At 38.5% G+C, this 15,996-nt stretch overlaps 2 long non-coding RNA genes across 3 annotated transcripts in view; one reads left to right on the top strand and one right to left on the bottom strand.

Annotated features, from left to right (window-relative positions):
• The window catches only part of LOC121074632, a 47,584-nt gene that overhangs the window by 12,145 nt on the left and 19,443 nt on the right, over positions 1 to 15,996 (bottom strand). The window lies entirely within an intron of this gene.
• On the top strand, positions 1,022 to 15,529 carry LOC121074633. The gene is made up of 4 exons (XR_005822452.1): positions 1,022 to 1,798; positions 2,851 to 2,904; positions 8,463 to 9,595; positions 12,468 to 15,529. It is a non-coding gene; the product is annotated as an uncharacterized LOC121074633 (long non-coding RNA).

The following is a 15,996-nucleotide window of genomic DNA, read 5'->3' as shown; positions in this document are numbered from 1 at the left end:
TGATTTATGTGTTTTTTTAGCGCCTTTAATAACTTACAGTTAGCTGGAGTGGCCTGCAGCTTCTCCACTGCAGTCTGTGGGTATTTAAGCTCTGACACCAGTGTAAGTCTGGCTGTGCTGTAACCTAGAGGCTATGTGGTGTGTGCGGCCGTTTTTTACCATAGTTTGCTGGCTATGATAACATCGCATTAGTCAGAACAATGAGGAGGCAGAAGGAAAGCTAAAATTGAAGCTTTAAGGATCTGACTCATTCAGTTTCTGGCACAAGGAGGTGCAAATTGCACTTCCTGAGTTTGCAGCACCTAGCAAACCTCAATTACACCCCAAATGCACTCTGCTATGAGAAGGCCTGCTGCTCACTGCCTCTGCGTGTGCCCATCTAACATGCATGTTGCTGCTTCTCATTGCTAATTTTAATGTCTGTAGCAGCTAGTTGTAGGACCTCAGCTGAAAGAAGGCTTCATTCTCACTGGTTTTGCAGTCCTTGCTCAATGCCACCCATAGAGGTGAAATAACAAGTATCCTGAAATAACAGTATCCTGATGATCATCTGTTTAGCAAGAACTTGACAGACATAGGACCCCCATAGTCTCTGCCCTTACCTTTTGATATTGATAGGTGGAACGCTAACAACTGCAAACCCAACTCAGGCTGGTAATAAGCAGCACATTGCATAGCTGTTCTTTTCTTTTCTTTTCTTTTCTTTTCTTTCTTTTCTTTTCTTTTCTTTTCTTTTCTTTTCTTTTCTTTTCTCTTTTCTTTTCTTTTCTTTTCTCTTTTCTTTTCTTTTCTTTTCTTTCCTTTTCTTTTCTTTTCTTTTCTTTTCTTTTCTTTTCTTTTCCTTCTCTTTTCCTTCTCTTTTCTTTTCCTTCTCTTTTCTTTTCTTTTCTTTTCTTTTCTTTTCTTTTCTTTTCTTTTCTTTTCTTTTCTCTTTTCTTTTCTTTTCTTTTCTTTTCTTTTCTTTTCTTTTCTTTTCTTTTCTTTTCTTTTCTTTTCTTTTCTTTTCTTTTCTTTTCTTTTCTTTTTCTTTTCTTTTCTTTTCTTTTCTTCTTTTCTTTTTTTCTTTTCTCAGAAATAGCAATAAACCTGTTTCTTAGATGTGTTTAGAACTGAAACCTTGTTCCATCAATCAAAATAATTGTATTACTCTAATTCCATATAATTATACCAAAAAAAAAGGCAAAAGCTGACAAGAGCTCCGGTGTCTTTCTGAAAGTATGTTGCAGCCCTTTTCAGGTCACAAACCCTGCCTGAGAAATCTCAGCAAAATGCATTGTGTTGTAACAAAGTAAGTCAGATTCAGCTTATGCTGTGCACATAGATAGCCACAAGGTATGCTGAGGATGAGGAACCGGCAAAAGGAAATTCTGTCTGCAAAGCTGTGGTGGCTAGAGCAAAGGAGGAGCTTTCAAGGGCAAGACAGAGAAGATGGTAGACAAGTTTTGCCCAGTGCCCTTGTGCCCTACACAAAATGTTCTGGTCCAGATACCCCTATTTGCTGGATGCTATCTTCTACACAGGGTACAAGGTTGCAGCTGGTCGTGAACATGAACAAAGCAAGGCAGGCTTCAGCTAACTTTTCAGGACTTCCATAGATGTCTACTTGGGGGGTGGATGGCTGTTGTCATTCTAAGGCTTCAACCCAAAATTTATCTAAAAAGCACAAATGTTTCGTGGTTGTTTCACTTACATTTCCCAGGCCACTTATGTTTTGCTTCCACAGTCAAAATTCACTGTATGCATTTGAGATTCTGGAAAATGATGAAGAGAAATCCCAGGAAGGATTTTTTCATTAAAGGTGAGTTAATATTTCAATGATATTTTTATTTATATGTATTTATTTCTACAGCATTTAGAAAGTGCTTGCTTGAACCTCCCTGGAAAAAAATGGAAAGCTATAGGACTTCACAAAAAAGCAAAGATCCAATCTGAAATATGATACAAAAAGCTGACTAATAAGCAGTAAGAATGGATAATGCTGATGCAGAATTTGTGCATGCTCAACCACATCTTTCATCTCTCTTATCTATACATTATGTCTATATAATGCCATGACCTTGTAAGAATCACTCAAGCTATTTCCCACTGGGTATTCTTTCCTCTATTCCTTCTCATAATACTTAATATTGCGTTATTAAAGAGGACTTAGTTCTAAATTATTTTTATACATTTCTGAGAAAATTTTGACACAGTCTTGAAGATTTGTTTTTGAGTTGGTTAAGGTAGGGACAGGTGAGGTGAACTATATGCAATTAAATAGTTTCATGCCATAAGAAAAATACTGACAGCTCTCATTTTTGTACTGTACTTGGGTAGAAAAAAGATTTTTATAAAATTTCCAGACAGGAATCCTAGAAAACATATTGGAACACAAAGAATATTGATAGAGTGATAGAGTTTTTCCCCAAATAATATTAAAAAATTGGACAATGGGTGTATGTGCTCCCTTTCAGTGAAAGAGTATCAGAGCAGCTCAATTGTATATACTATGCAATTGGCTACTAGCAGGGCATATTAACATAGTCTTTAACACAACTAATTAATTAAGAGAATTACATTTTAAGTAAGAGCATATGACTTTTGTTACTTTTAATGTTTCTATAAAATTTCAGACAGCTCAGTACCCCTATGATAGTTGTGAGATTATCATATTTATTACAATAGTTGCATCTGTTTCTTGCTATTATCATTTTGGTTTAATTTGTGGTGGCATAAAAACATTGTAAAGGCCTAGAGAAAGACTCACATTCTAAATATGTAAAGACATACTAGACATTTTGTATTTCAAAGTAACTTCTTTTTTTTTAGCTTCTCTTTAATTTCTTTTGCTTCTTCTTTTACCACGAGCAGCATTTTAACAACACAGAAGCTGAAACAGAAGTTTCAACAGAGACAAAATACAAGGTAGGTTAACTTTTCTGAATGTTCAATCAAATTATGTCATACTTCTGTAATTATCAGGTGTTGATCAGAATGAGTGTATTGTTGTAATAGATATTATCTCTTTGTTTGTTTGTTTAATTCATGTTTTCCACATAAAAGCCTATATAGTCTCTAAATAAACTCTTAAAAATAAAGGGATGAATTCAAGACTACAGTTTGTGTGGCACTGACAGGATAAAAATAGCCATTAGCCTGTACCTGAGAAGTATAGGAATACACCAGATTATTCTTCTTGACAGTAAGAAAAACTATTTATGGAAAAAAATATTTTTATGTTTTAACTGTGCAGGATGTATTTGAAAATTACTATTTAACTTATTGAATGAGTTTGCTCCCCAAGATTTGATGGCATATGTCTTTAAATGTTGCCTTAGTATGTTAAAACTTATCAAATTTTCCTACTACTGAATCACTTTAGTTTTTCATTCTCATAATTTAAATTCACTTTGTTCCTATAATATTTTTTTTTTATTGTGAAACGTCTCCAAATGACATTCCTAATTTTTGGCATAGATTATTGGTTCAAAACCAAGCTACTTTTGAATGTGTCCTATCTTCTTAAATTTTACCTACAGTTAGGAACATTCTTTCTCATGAGCCCAAATAAACTTGGGTCATAAAGCTAGAAAGCATTCAGCACGAATTCCCCAAAATCTATCTCAACCCAGTCCTGTCCCATTGCAACTAGCAGTAACCCCTTTTGCATCAGTGGAAGAGAGGCCATTACTTTACCATGAAGTATGCCTGTATTTGTATTTGAATTTGTATTTGTATCTACATATCTACACACATATACATATATATATTTACATATGCATATATATATATATATATGTATTTACATATGCATATATGTATGCATATGCATATATGTGTCAAAAAATGGAAGAGCTTTACTTCTTTAGATTGTTAGATTAATACTCCAAATGAATCTGTGATGCTTTTAAACTGAAGCTTTCGCTTTCTGTATAAACACTAATCATTCAGGAACAGGTTTCAGTTCCTATCAAATTCAGTCTTAACATGTTTAAGGTGTTGTAAAATTGGAAAATCTGCAAGGTGAAGACTTTATTCTATACCAGGTGTACTACTGATTCCATAGAACATACAGGATACAGCGCTAGCTTTGTAGATCAGGAAATACTTCCCTTATGGCAGAGGGCTACAGAAAATGTCCCAGAAAAACAGAAATTTTACTAGAAAAATTGCCTAGGACTTCAAAAAAAAAAAAAAACACATCAGGGTGGCATTGAGTGATATGCAAGTAGACACTACAAGATGTACTGGCATTGTTGTGGTTGAGCTCATTAAATGTTAGTTAGAGAATCTACCAATTAGGGTAATCTATCTCCTGGTGTCTGCTAGGATGATCCCAATACTGCTCTTGCTTATGTTGTGAGGTGAACAGTCAACCACATGAAGACAGCTCAAAGGTGGCTTAAAACTTTGGCATCTCAGAAATCCTGTTTTCTTCAGTCTGACAAGTAAAACCGGTGGGGCTTTGTTTCAGTATTTCTAACCCACACTTAATTACTGTTAAGCTAATGTAGTGACACTAGTGCAAAGCTAGTCCAATCTAAATAAGAGCAAAAGAGATTGATTTATTTATGACAGATGAAGACATAATCTTGCTTCCATTTCAATGCCTAAACTCTTAAGTTTCCATTGAAAATCTTACTAAAACAAAGGCTCTGCCATCCCAGACCATCAATTTTTCTTGCATTTAAAAAATGACAATAAAAAACACTTTTGCAAAGTGTAACATATATATGATAGGTGAAAATATGTTATGAATTTCTAAGCAAAGAGGTAGTATAAGGAAATGTAGCCTGTGAAAGTTCTGCTGCAATATGATACTGCTGAGGGTCTCTATTGGATCGATTTGGGTCGGTCACAAAAGATTCACTCTGGTAAGACACAGTGAATTAGAATTTGAATAGTTCAGTTGGAAGGCACCTACAAAAATCATCGAATCCAACTGCCTGACCACTTCAGGGCTAACCAAAAGTTAAAGCATATTATGAGGACGTTATCCAAAGCCTCTTGAACAATGACAGGCCTCAACCACCTTGCCAGGAAGCCTGTTCCAGTGTTTTGACCACCCTCAGAGTTAAGAAATTTTTCCAAATGTCAAGTCTGAACCTCCTCTGGCACAGCTTTTTGCCATTCCCTCATGTTCTATCACTGGTTACCAGGAAGAAGAGACCAGCAACCTCCCTCTCCATTTCACCGCGCTCAGGTGAGCAGACAGCAACGAGGTCTCCTCTCAGCCTCCTTTTCTCCAGACTAGACCACCCAAGTGCCCTCAGTCTCTCCTCATAAGACATGCCTTCCAGCCCTATTGCCAACTTTGTTGCCCTCCTCTAGACACTTTCAAATGCCTTATCATCTTTTTTATATCGTGGAGCCCAGAACTGCACACAATACTCAAGGTGAGGCCGCACTAATGCTATAATATAGTGTGGGAATCACCCCTTTAGACCAGTCAGCTCTGCTGTGTTTAATGCACCCCAGAATGAGGTTTGCCGTCTTGGCTGCCTGTGCACACTGCTGATTCACGTTGAGCTTTCCCTTGACCAGCACCCCTGGATCCCTGGGAATGATTCCCTCCTAAAGAGCCTTCTGGTTTTGTAGACTATCTCCTAACAGCTGTCTTACATCTAAGCACAGAAGTGAGGTTCCCATTAAATGCCAACTATAATTATTGCAGACTGTGTCCAACTGCTGCCCACAATGGGCATGAAGCTGTGCTTGAACATGTTGGAGGAAGAGATTCCCACGAACAGTCCCCATGGCTCCATTGCAAGAGTTGTGCAAATTGATAAATTGTAATTTACAATATGTCTGCATACTGATCTAAATCAGCACACAGATCTAAACTGCAGATAAGCCACTTAAGCTACCATTTCCTTTTGCCCGTACAAAGGAAATGACCAACTGATAAACGAATGACTAAGCAAAGCATATATATAGCTATTTATGCATATAAAAATTGACTTTCTAGGGCCCCTGACAACACAGGAGACAGCGGTTTAATTTTACTATGTTTATTCTGCTTATTCTAATAAGCAATAGCACTTTTCTGCATATTTAGTGCATGCTTTCATTCCTCCATACAATAAATGGAAGATAGAATGCCTACTGTATACGTACATATATATATATATACACATAGCAGAAGTAGCTAAGTGATACCCTTACTAAACAGATTACGCCAGGAGACCAGAAGGCTGATTTGTGACCAAGCAGTGCATTTTAAAAGTATCTCCAGACGCCAGTACTGACATTGCTGAACTGACGCATATGGACTGCACAGAGCCCTAGAGAAAATTGAAGTTGGTCTGTGTGGAGTAGGTTGAAGGCTAGAAGCCGTAACTACTCTGAATTAATATATTAGTGTAAAGAGATGGTAAGGAATAGGTGACCTGTCTCCTGTGAGAGAAGCTGTAGTCACTGGTCACCTGCTTTCCCCTTTTGCTTAAATAAAAGAAAAAAAATAGTGTTTCCTTTGATGTGAAAAACACTTGCAATATCTGCCCCTGATATATTCATCAAAGCAAACTTCCTACACTGTGTGTTTTACCCCAAACTTTTTGCAGCATGTGTGGAACATTTAAAGCACGTTTTCGTTGTCTCCATGTTGATCAAGATCACATGTATCTCTCGAGATATGTCACCTTCTTGCACCATGCAGACTCAGTACGGAGATGCTGACTATGCCCCATCCACATACTGTCTTCGCACAGAAGTATTCTTGAAGAAGCGACTACCAATGAAATATGTAAAATCTAGCTACACAGCTTCGTCAAGTCAGAATTATACCTTGTACCTGTTTATGGTTTACTGTTATCTTACAAACAACCACAGTCTGGCTTTACATGTAATAAAAATTAGGCCACTGTTCTCAGAAGCAACCGTGTTAGCCAGGAAACATGTTTGCTTGTGGTAATCCTATGGCTAACAACTCAGCAGCAACAAGCTATGAGCAAAATGAAAGCATGCATCAGTTTATTAAATGACTTTTGGAAACAGGCTCTCAAGTTACCTAACTGCTTTGGAAATGCTTAAACTAGTGTTTCTGTATCTAAATTCTTTCTTAACTGATGCCACATGGGAGAAGCTGAGATTCCTCAGATCATTTGCAGTGATGCCTCTGAAATATCTTTTTTTGTTGTTTTGTCATTGTTCCTTAAGCATTAAATTCAGTCGTCTCAGTCATGTGTAAATACAGGGAGCATCCATTGAAAATGCCTGAAAATCAGTTGATCTAATGAAAAATCATATACTTCTGACTAAAAAAAGAAAATCTTAAATGTTGTTCACAACTACCATCTATATAGATATTTTAAGCAAACATTCAGAGCAGTTTATGTCATACTGGGTGCTAGATAAGTCCTTTCATGAATATACCCTATTTTTCTAGTAAATGTAGTACTGGTGAAAGACACTTGGGTCATGGTTTTGGAGGCCAAAATACTTTAGCTATTTGGGCTATTGTATTGCAAGCTTATTTCACCTGCACTGCTGGTTTTGGCTGGGATAGACTTAATTTTCCTCATAGTAGCTTTTATGGTGCTAAGTTTGGATTTGTGACCAAGAAACAAAGGAGTGTTTAGTTATTGCTGAGCAGTGCTTATAGAGCATCAAGGTCTTTTCTGTTTCTTATGCTTCCCTGCCAGCGAGCAGGCTGGGTGCACAAGAATTTGGGAGGGGAGACAGACAGGACTGCTGACCCCGAATGACCAAAAGGATATTCATACTATATATTGTGTTCAGCAATAAAAGCTGGGAAAAAAAGAGGGGAAGGGGAGGCACACTTGGAGGGAGATATGGAGTTTGTCTTCCCACTAACCATTACCCACGATGACGGCCTCTTTTCATGGCAATGGCTAAACATCTGCCTGCCAATGGAAGTAGGGAATGAATTCCCTTACTTTGCTTTGCTTATGCTTGCAGCTTTTGCTTTATCTATTGAACTGTCTTTATCTCAGTCCCCCAGTTTTCTCACTTTCCACCCTTTCAGTTCTCTTCCCCATCCCACTGGATGGAGGGAGTGTGGGGCTTAGCTGCCTACTGGCATTAAACCACAACAACTACTCCTCTGCCTACTGAGGGACCATGAAGAAGGTTTTAGAGAGTAGCTTATTCTCTTTATTTGTCTGTTCCTTGTTTGGCCCTCTAAATATCATTAAAGAACTAGCTACCAGCTAACTATGAAAATGGTTTTTTATGGTGAGGATACTTTTCACTTCCATACTCTCTTAAATTCATCTTTTGCTAAATAGCCACCAAAAGGAGACTGTTAGGAATATGCTTTACAGGTTCTTGTCTGATATTTTTCCAACCATGAAAAACAATACAGCAAACATAAAGGTTACAGTAAACTCAGCTAATAAATGTGTGCAGCCAAAGATCTCTTATTGTGAGTAGCTGCTAACTGTGCCTGTGGCTGGTGGGAGGGAAACAGCATCAAGCTCGCTGTGCAAAGTATGATATCTATGGTTTGTTTTCCTTTATAGGACCTGGGAGCTGGCTTTAAAGATCACGAACGTGTTCAGTATTCACCAGAAGGGAAATAGTCTGTATTACTGCATAAGAAAATGTAGTAAAAACACCCTTTATACAGTTGATTTCATGTTTATTGCTTCAGTTAGGTTGCTAATACCAAAAATAGTTTGAAAACACTCTCCATGAGTGAAAGAAATTCAGTAATTTCATGTGTGCCTTCACTCCTCTGTTGTTCCCACCTCTGTGACTGCACTGTCACAGTACACTGCTACACAGTAGAAGCACTTGACGTGAGAACTCCACAATTTGTAATCTAGATAATCTTTGGCATACAAGGAACAAGTGGGAGGAGAACTTTGACTTCGATGGCACTTAACCAGTGTCTTGCTGTGTGTGCTGTCCTTTGCAATATTTACCACTGATGCACTCAGTGAAACACTAAGTCATCACTTGTGGCTGGATTATAAAAAACCTTAAAGCTATTTGCCTGCTACTAAGAGAAGGAATATAAAGAAATACCTGAAGATATCTTCAGAAAAGAACCCCCTTTCCCACTGTGCTTGAAATTTTTGCCAGAACAGCTGGCATTGTTTAATGTTAGTCTTACAATCATCATGGTAATTATCTAGTGCCTCTTCTGCAGAGAAGGAAAACATGCTGGTCCATTTAATATAGCTCAAATAAAAAAGGCCACAAAAACATCATTTTCATGGACTGCAATGAGTTGAATCTTCTTCTGTGTTTGATAACAACAGCTGTTGGAAGACACCCTCATAATACTATTTAAATTTATCAGATTTTTGTTTTGTTATTCTCTCAGTGCTTTAGTTCTGTGGTTTATGGTCTGCAAACAAAGAACTGCAAACCAGTAGGCAAAGACTTAATTCATTTACTGACCACATCATAAACAATAATGACATAGCATCTATTCAGTTTACTGAGTTAGGTGACTGATCCCAAATGTAAAACTCTAACTCTAGATGTAAAACTCTAGCTCTTCTGTAGTTCAGAAAACCCATCATGCCAGCACTGTGAAACAAACAAGGAAGTCTTGAATAGTCTTGCACGAAGTGTTCTTATGGCACTGGCTGGAATTACGGGAGCTTAACCACCTTACAGAACAGTATCTTCACAATCACAAAAGGTAAGACTACATAGCTAATAGTATAGTGTATGCTAGCCTACACAAGTAAGCATGGGTAATTATGACAGCTTTGTTTGGCATGTGCTAACAAGTTACAAACACTTTTATAGTCTAGACATCCTCTGGCTGAAAGCACAAACTTACATGCTTGTCACTGCATCTCTGCTTGTGATGGCTGGATTATGCAAGCATATGCTATATCCACAACTCTGTTATGTTCGTAAATGTACTTCAATGAACTCCTGTGTAGCACTTAACATAGCTATTTTCTCATTCGCTTCTTCATTTTATCTTTATAGTCTATTAATCCCTGTGCAATGTAGAGTCTCTCCTCCACAACAAGAACAGCAACTATGTTGTCTATAATGTTTGTGTTGACTGCTTTGATACACATCACTGCAGCAACCTGTGAGGATAAAATGATGGAAGAAGTCCTCTTTCTTGCATCTGAAATGTGTTTGACAGTTGTAAAGCTGTCTTCCTCACAAAAGTGAGTTTCTTCCATATCTCAGTGTACCGAGGAGTATGTGTGGAGTATCTGGATAGACCTTTCTTGCTTTATAAATTTGCCTCACTCCCATTCCCACTATCATACAAATTTTATCAAGCAAGGAACTCTTGATCTTACAAAGCTGACACATCGTTCTTATAGGACCTAAACAGGCTGTACTTTGAGGAAGGGCATACATATTTTTTACCTCTTCCCCACGTCTGCTATATCCCTGAAAAGTCTAGCAGTCACCTTTAGAGTTGGACTTTTATTTTTAGAGAGGTTACCTAAGGCATAGAAATTTTTAAATGGATTTTTTTTTCCAGCATTGCACCCCAGAGACCCCATATGAGTACATACATCAGAAAATGAACTACCAGATTTTAAATAATTATAAAACTAAAGGAAATCAAATATGTGGCTTACTTGCCTTTAATGTTTAACCTTTTAGGATATGCTTATTTTTAGCTTTTATATACACCTGTGAAAAATAAAAATTATGTGAAAATAAACTTTTTTTTTTTCCAAATAAAAGCTAATATTCTTTCTAATCATAGGATTCCACAATCCTATCCCATAATTCTGTGATGAGGAAAAAAAAAATACACTGCATTCAGGACAAAATTTCAGTAGCTGCTGAGTTACTGTATGATTCACTACATACTATATGTTTAACTTGTGATATTTAAATTTGAAAACATTGGCCATGTGTATGTGATCTTGTATTTGCAGGTCTAACAAGCGGCTGAAAAAGAGAAGGTGAAAACTGCTCATTTAGCAGTGAGTTAGGTGAACCAATGAAATCCTCCACTGAAACTTAAAGTATGAAAAAAAATGAGGAAGTATGAGCCCAACCACTTGCCAATTTCTTCCGTGATCAGGCAGAAGATAAGCTGGTTTTGGTTTGGCGTTTATACTAACTTAATATTGTAAGTACGGCACGATTTGCACGGGAACTGAAAATTAAAGCCAGCTGATAATAAGCTCCACTTTACCATTTGGAACAAGCCCTGAGTTTTAGGTACAGATAGTTATCATAAACAGAGAGAATGGTAGCCAAGTAATGACTTGGAAAACAAAGGCCTGAGGTTTGTGTGCATGCTGAGGCTAGTGCTGCCTGATCCTGGCAGGCACCTGATGGGGGGCTGCCAGCCCAGCGCTGCTCGCTAGTGCCCCTGCACAGCCACCCACCAGGCCATGTGCTGAGCCATGCTGGGGAGCCTTGCAGACTACTGGAGGTGTGCACTTTCATTAGTGCTTGTTTAAACCTAGAGTTTAGCGAGGAAGACATCACAAGATGTCAAAGAAACGACACATGAATTCTGAGGCGTAACACCTACTAAACATGTCATCCAGAGCTACACATGCTTCAGCATCTCTGAAGTGCTATGTAAAAACATGAAAACAACCTATATAGTGATACCACAGGCCCATATTAGCCATAGAGGTTAAAAATCATTTCAAAAAAATACTAGAAAATAATAATAATAATCATAAAGATTTTTTTTCAGCATACATAAATCGAAATCCTGCTTATTTCATTCTCTTATGCACAATGTTGAGACAGGGGAGCAGAGAAGGTGAAAAGGGTTCTGCTATAGGGAGGTGGGGAAACTCCAAGCCTATAGATGGAGAAAAAGTGCTGTCTGAAGACTGGAGTAGCACAGTATGTAGCAGTCCATTCTGAGTATCACTTAACTGCTGAATCTTTGCAGTTTACCATCACTGAAAATACAGTACCAGATTTAGAAAAACCGCAATTTGAAACTTTAATAGTGGTGGAAACTGTCATCTCTACAGAATTTGGCAATAAGAGTAGAGTGATTGAGGGACTCTCTCTTCTGACTGTCTTGTTCACAAGCATTTGCTGCCTTGGCAAGGAGTCTCACATCCCAGACTCCAGGAAGCAGTTCTCAATTTTCCCTTTCTATGCCTCTTTACTTCTTTGGGGTTATAACTGTAGGAGCAGATGGTCCTAGGTTCAGTCACTAGAGAAGATTTATGGTGGCTGTGATTAATGTAGTAATTTTAATATCTTTTACAGTTAAATTCAATTTAATTTGATAAACCTTTAGGTTATATCCGATTTTTGCATAGGTTAATCATTAGTAAGGTGACCACAAACTAATGTAAACTCAGACATTTTCAAACAAATATGCTCAGCAAGTTATATTTAACAAGATGCTAAACATTCCAGAAGTATCTAATCCTTTTTTTTCCAATAGAGCTCCTCCTAATGAAAGTAAGTGGTAACGCCAATGAGAATTTTTGCCAGTAGGCAAAACCTAATGAGGGATGTAACTAATTTCTGACTTTTTCCCCATATTCCATATGTGAGTTCTGAAACTGCTACTTTTGCTTTGTTGTGTTTTTATGCTTTAGCTGTTTTCTCGCTGTTCCTCCTCTGCATTTGTCCAGACAGTGCTCCATTTTATAGCAGCAGAGAAGCTCAAAGAACAGAAGCAGCCATCCTGCTTTCCTACAGTGAGTAACAACAGGCTTGAAATAGCTGAAAACTATATGCCATATAGAAAAAGAGACATATAGACTGATTGTTCTTGTTCTTATCCTTTCCTTTTGGTGGACTACGATTGTTATTGCTGGTTATTGTATAGTTATTTTGTTAATGGGGAGGATGTCTTCTGACAAATTATACTGAGGGTTTCAGAATGATGATGACAATTGATGGGTTATCATTTCAGAGAGAGTGGGTAGAAACACCTTGGGGTGTATCTTTAAGCTTGCCTTTACTATAAATGTTCCACAGTTCTGCAAGCTTTTCAGCATAAGTTCCAAGAAGCTCTCTCGGCCAATGTAGTTGTGTACACATGTAAAGATAGGTTGGAAGATTCTACAAATGCTGATTGGAAACAGTCCTTGCGTTTAAGTAGGCTACAGACTAGATAGCAGTTTAATAGAGCAGTACATCTAGTCTCTTCTATAGGAGCTGACATCTACCAGCAATAACTATAATCATGGGATTAATTTTCCAAATTTTGGTATTTTCAGGAGAAAACATGCTCTAAATACATATTTTAACTTTTAGTGTTCCTACTGTGAAGTAAAGCTGGTATCATGTATATCACGAGTATTCTCTCTGAATGTCTTCAAATCAAATGGTAATAGTTTTTGGTGATACATCTTGTTTTCTGTTTCACATGCGCAGTGAGTTGTGTGGTCTCTGATGGTGAAGCTGTGTTCTTTTCGTGCCTTTTTCATTAACAACAGAGACCCTGGAAATCAAGTTACATCCTTACTTGTAGTTGTTCCACTCAGCTTTCTAGGCCTAGAGCTTCAGTTAAACTCATAGTAAGGCCATATTGATCTCACTGAATTTGCTGTGAATTAGCAGACTGAAATTTAGCTTGTGAAAGAAAATGCATTTTAAGCTCAGTTAAGAAGAGTTGAACTTGCATGATTACTTTCCAAAACAGATTTACTCTCAGTGTTAGAAGCTTCTAACAAAACTGGTTAGCATATTGCTGGCAAAAGATTTGTGAACATGTTTTACTTGGATTGTTTTACTTTGACAGTGTGGTTTGAAACACAAAGGCTATTGTTTAAAAAAAACATGAATGCTAATTTGCATTCCATTGCTGGGTTATTACACAGGGTGTAGAAAGAAAAAGCAAGTTCTGGTTTAAAAAAAAAAAGTTTCCTTTTCCCTTTCTTTGTCTTCCTTGTGTCTGGTTCTCCTTTATTTTAACGTTTCTTCTCCAGAATATGTTCTTTGAGACACTGAATGTTCTCTATCACTATTAAGCAAATGCAAGTACACCCACAGCTGTGCCTGTGGATCATCTAGCAGAGCTATATAACTACGAAAATTAATTTAACTTACAGAATCATATCTATACAGACATCTGTGAGCAATGACACTTGTAATATATCTGCTCTGAAGCTAGGAGGTAATTGCAGTATGAAAATCTGTACTCAAACCACTCCAGAAAATGTGGGGTGTAGTTTCACAAGTAGCATAGGCCCTGCTTAGACCACGCTGCCACCACATCTGCCACCATCCATTGATTCTCAGCTCCAAGCCAAGTTCTTCCATATAGCAGTGTGGTGGGATATATTCAGAAATAACAAAGAAAATCAGTTTTTGTTCGAACTGGTGAGCTGGTCAGACTCAATAGGCAGCATCACAAATGCTAAGGCCTAGCGCAAAGAGGCTGGGAGGATCAGGCCATGGGAAAGGGGGAAGCAGTAGGACTGTCAAGACCTTGAGAGCACTAATAGGCCTTTAGTGGCCTCAGCTGGAGCCTCCTCCTACACCCTTGTTCCTGGGCCCTGGGGCTCTGTTTAAGTTTAGGTGCACCAATTTCCCTAGCAGCCATGTCTGTGCCTGGCTGTGGAGTCTGTTGACTTGGGTCAGTGAGGAGTGTTGTGATCTCAGACGTGTGAACTGACTTTGCAGCCTGACCTTGGTCCTGTCCTGTCACCATGGTCCTGTTGGGTGATCACAAGGTTATGTCTGATCCTCGCTGGGCCTTATCCTGACCTGTGGACTGGCTTTCCTGCTTGGTCTCAGCTCTGCTCTGACACTGTGGACCTGCCTGGTAACTACAGGGTTGTGTCTGATCCTGATCTACACAGTGACTTCTCAGCCTTGTCTTAGTCCTGCATCATTGTTATGAACTTGCCCTGTGATCTGGGTTGACCCTGGCTGCTACCACCGCTGGCTTGCCCTGCTCCCTTGTTTAGGTGCGACGATATCTGGTGATGCCTCTAGTCTGCTTGCCGTGCTATTATCTCCTTGTCCCTCTGGGAGCAGCCAGCCCTCGGTAATCCCTGATAAGGGTCAGGTACTGGTAGTAGTGTGGTCTCTGACTGGCTCCCATCAGCCTCAAGAAATCACAAGACTGTGTTAAGAGGTGGCAGTAAGAACAAAGATGTTCTTACAGGAGCCACTTCCAAAGGAAGTGGTCCTGCTTCTTCCTCAACTACAGATGCGTGTTCACACCTTCTTCCTTGTGCTACCACAAGTGTTTGTGCAGCAAGACGATGAACCAGAGCAATAATGTCGGCTCGTGAAGACAACAAGGCATGGATGTACTCAGGGCAGAAGAGTGGTTAATGTAACTTCACCTTGAAGTGCTTGTGGAAGTCTGGCTGAAAGATCACTGAGGTCAGGGATTTTACTTGTACACGCCAGGTCTGTTTGGAATCCTGGGGACTTGTGATTGGCCAAGGCTGAAAACAATAGTGGTGTCTTCTGTTCTGGTGCTATCCAAACTAGCTCTGGGACGAAGGCCCTACCACAGATACATCCTGCAACTGGCAATGTAGTTGTTTAGGCCTTTCTTACATAAGTGAGCAAAGCAGCAAGCATATTCATCTAGGCCCAAAGGTGCTGGGCATACAGAGTTGACTTTCAATTCATATTGAATGAGGAAGGGGTCAAAATCCAAGTGTTTTGTGCTTGAATCTGCCAACTGAGTTGTGTGGCAGTGAGCCCATTTAGTACTGTTTTTTGCTTTAATTACCTAATATTTCTACTTTTTTTATAATATAACTTTTCTGTCAGAATTAAAGTAATGTCATGACTGGGCATGTATCTGAACCAGGAACAGTTAGGAAATAAAAAACTCTGAAATCTTTGACCCATTAAATGAAATCTTCAAGGAAAAACTCTTGCCATTGACCATATTTGCATCAGGGAAGATAGTGATTAATCAGAAATGGAGACTGAGCTGCGTGCTCTTGATCATTCACGTGTTCTCTAGATCTGGATTTAGGCATGCTGAAGAAGCTTGCATTGCAGCTGAGTGCTCTGGATCTGCTTTGTGACTCTGCTATTCAGCTCATATGCAAATGTATTTTTTTACTAAATGAGGAAGAGGTAAATTTTTTATCAGAACTGACAAAGCCAGAACTGACCAGCAAATAAAATGTATCTTCAACATAAGCA

Source organism: Cygnus olor, chromosome 9 (assembly GCF_009769625.2).
Source record: "Cygnus olor isolate bCygOlo1 chromosome 9, bCygOlo1.pri.v2, whole genome shotgun sequence".
Taxonomy (NCBI): Eukaryota; Metazoa; Chordata; class Aves; order Anseriformes; family Anatidae; genus Cygnus; species Cygnus olor.
The sequence above is the reverse complement of the archived record's forward strand: the minus strand, read 5'-3'. Positions and strand labels throughout refer to the sequence as shown.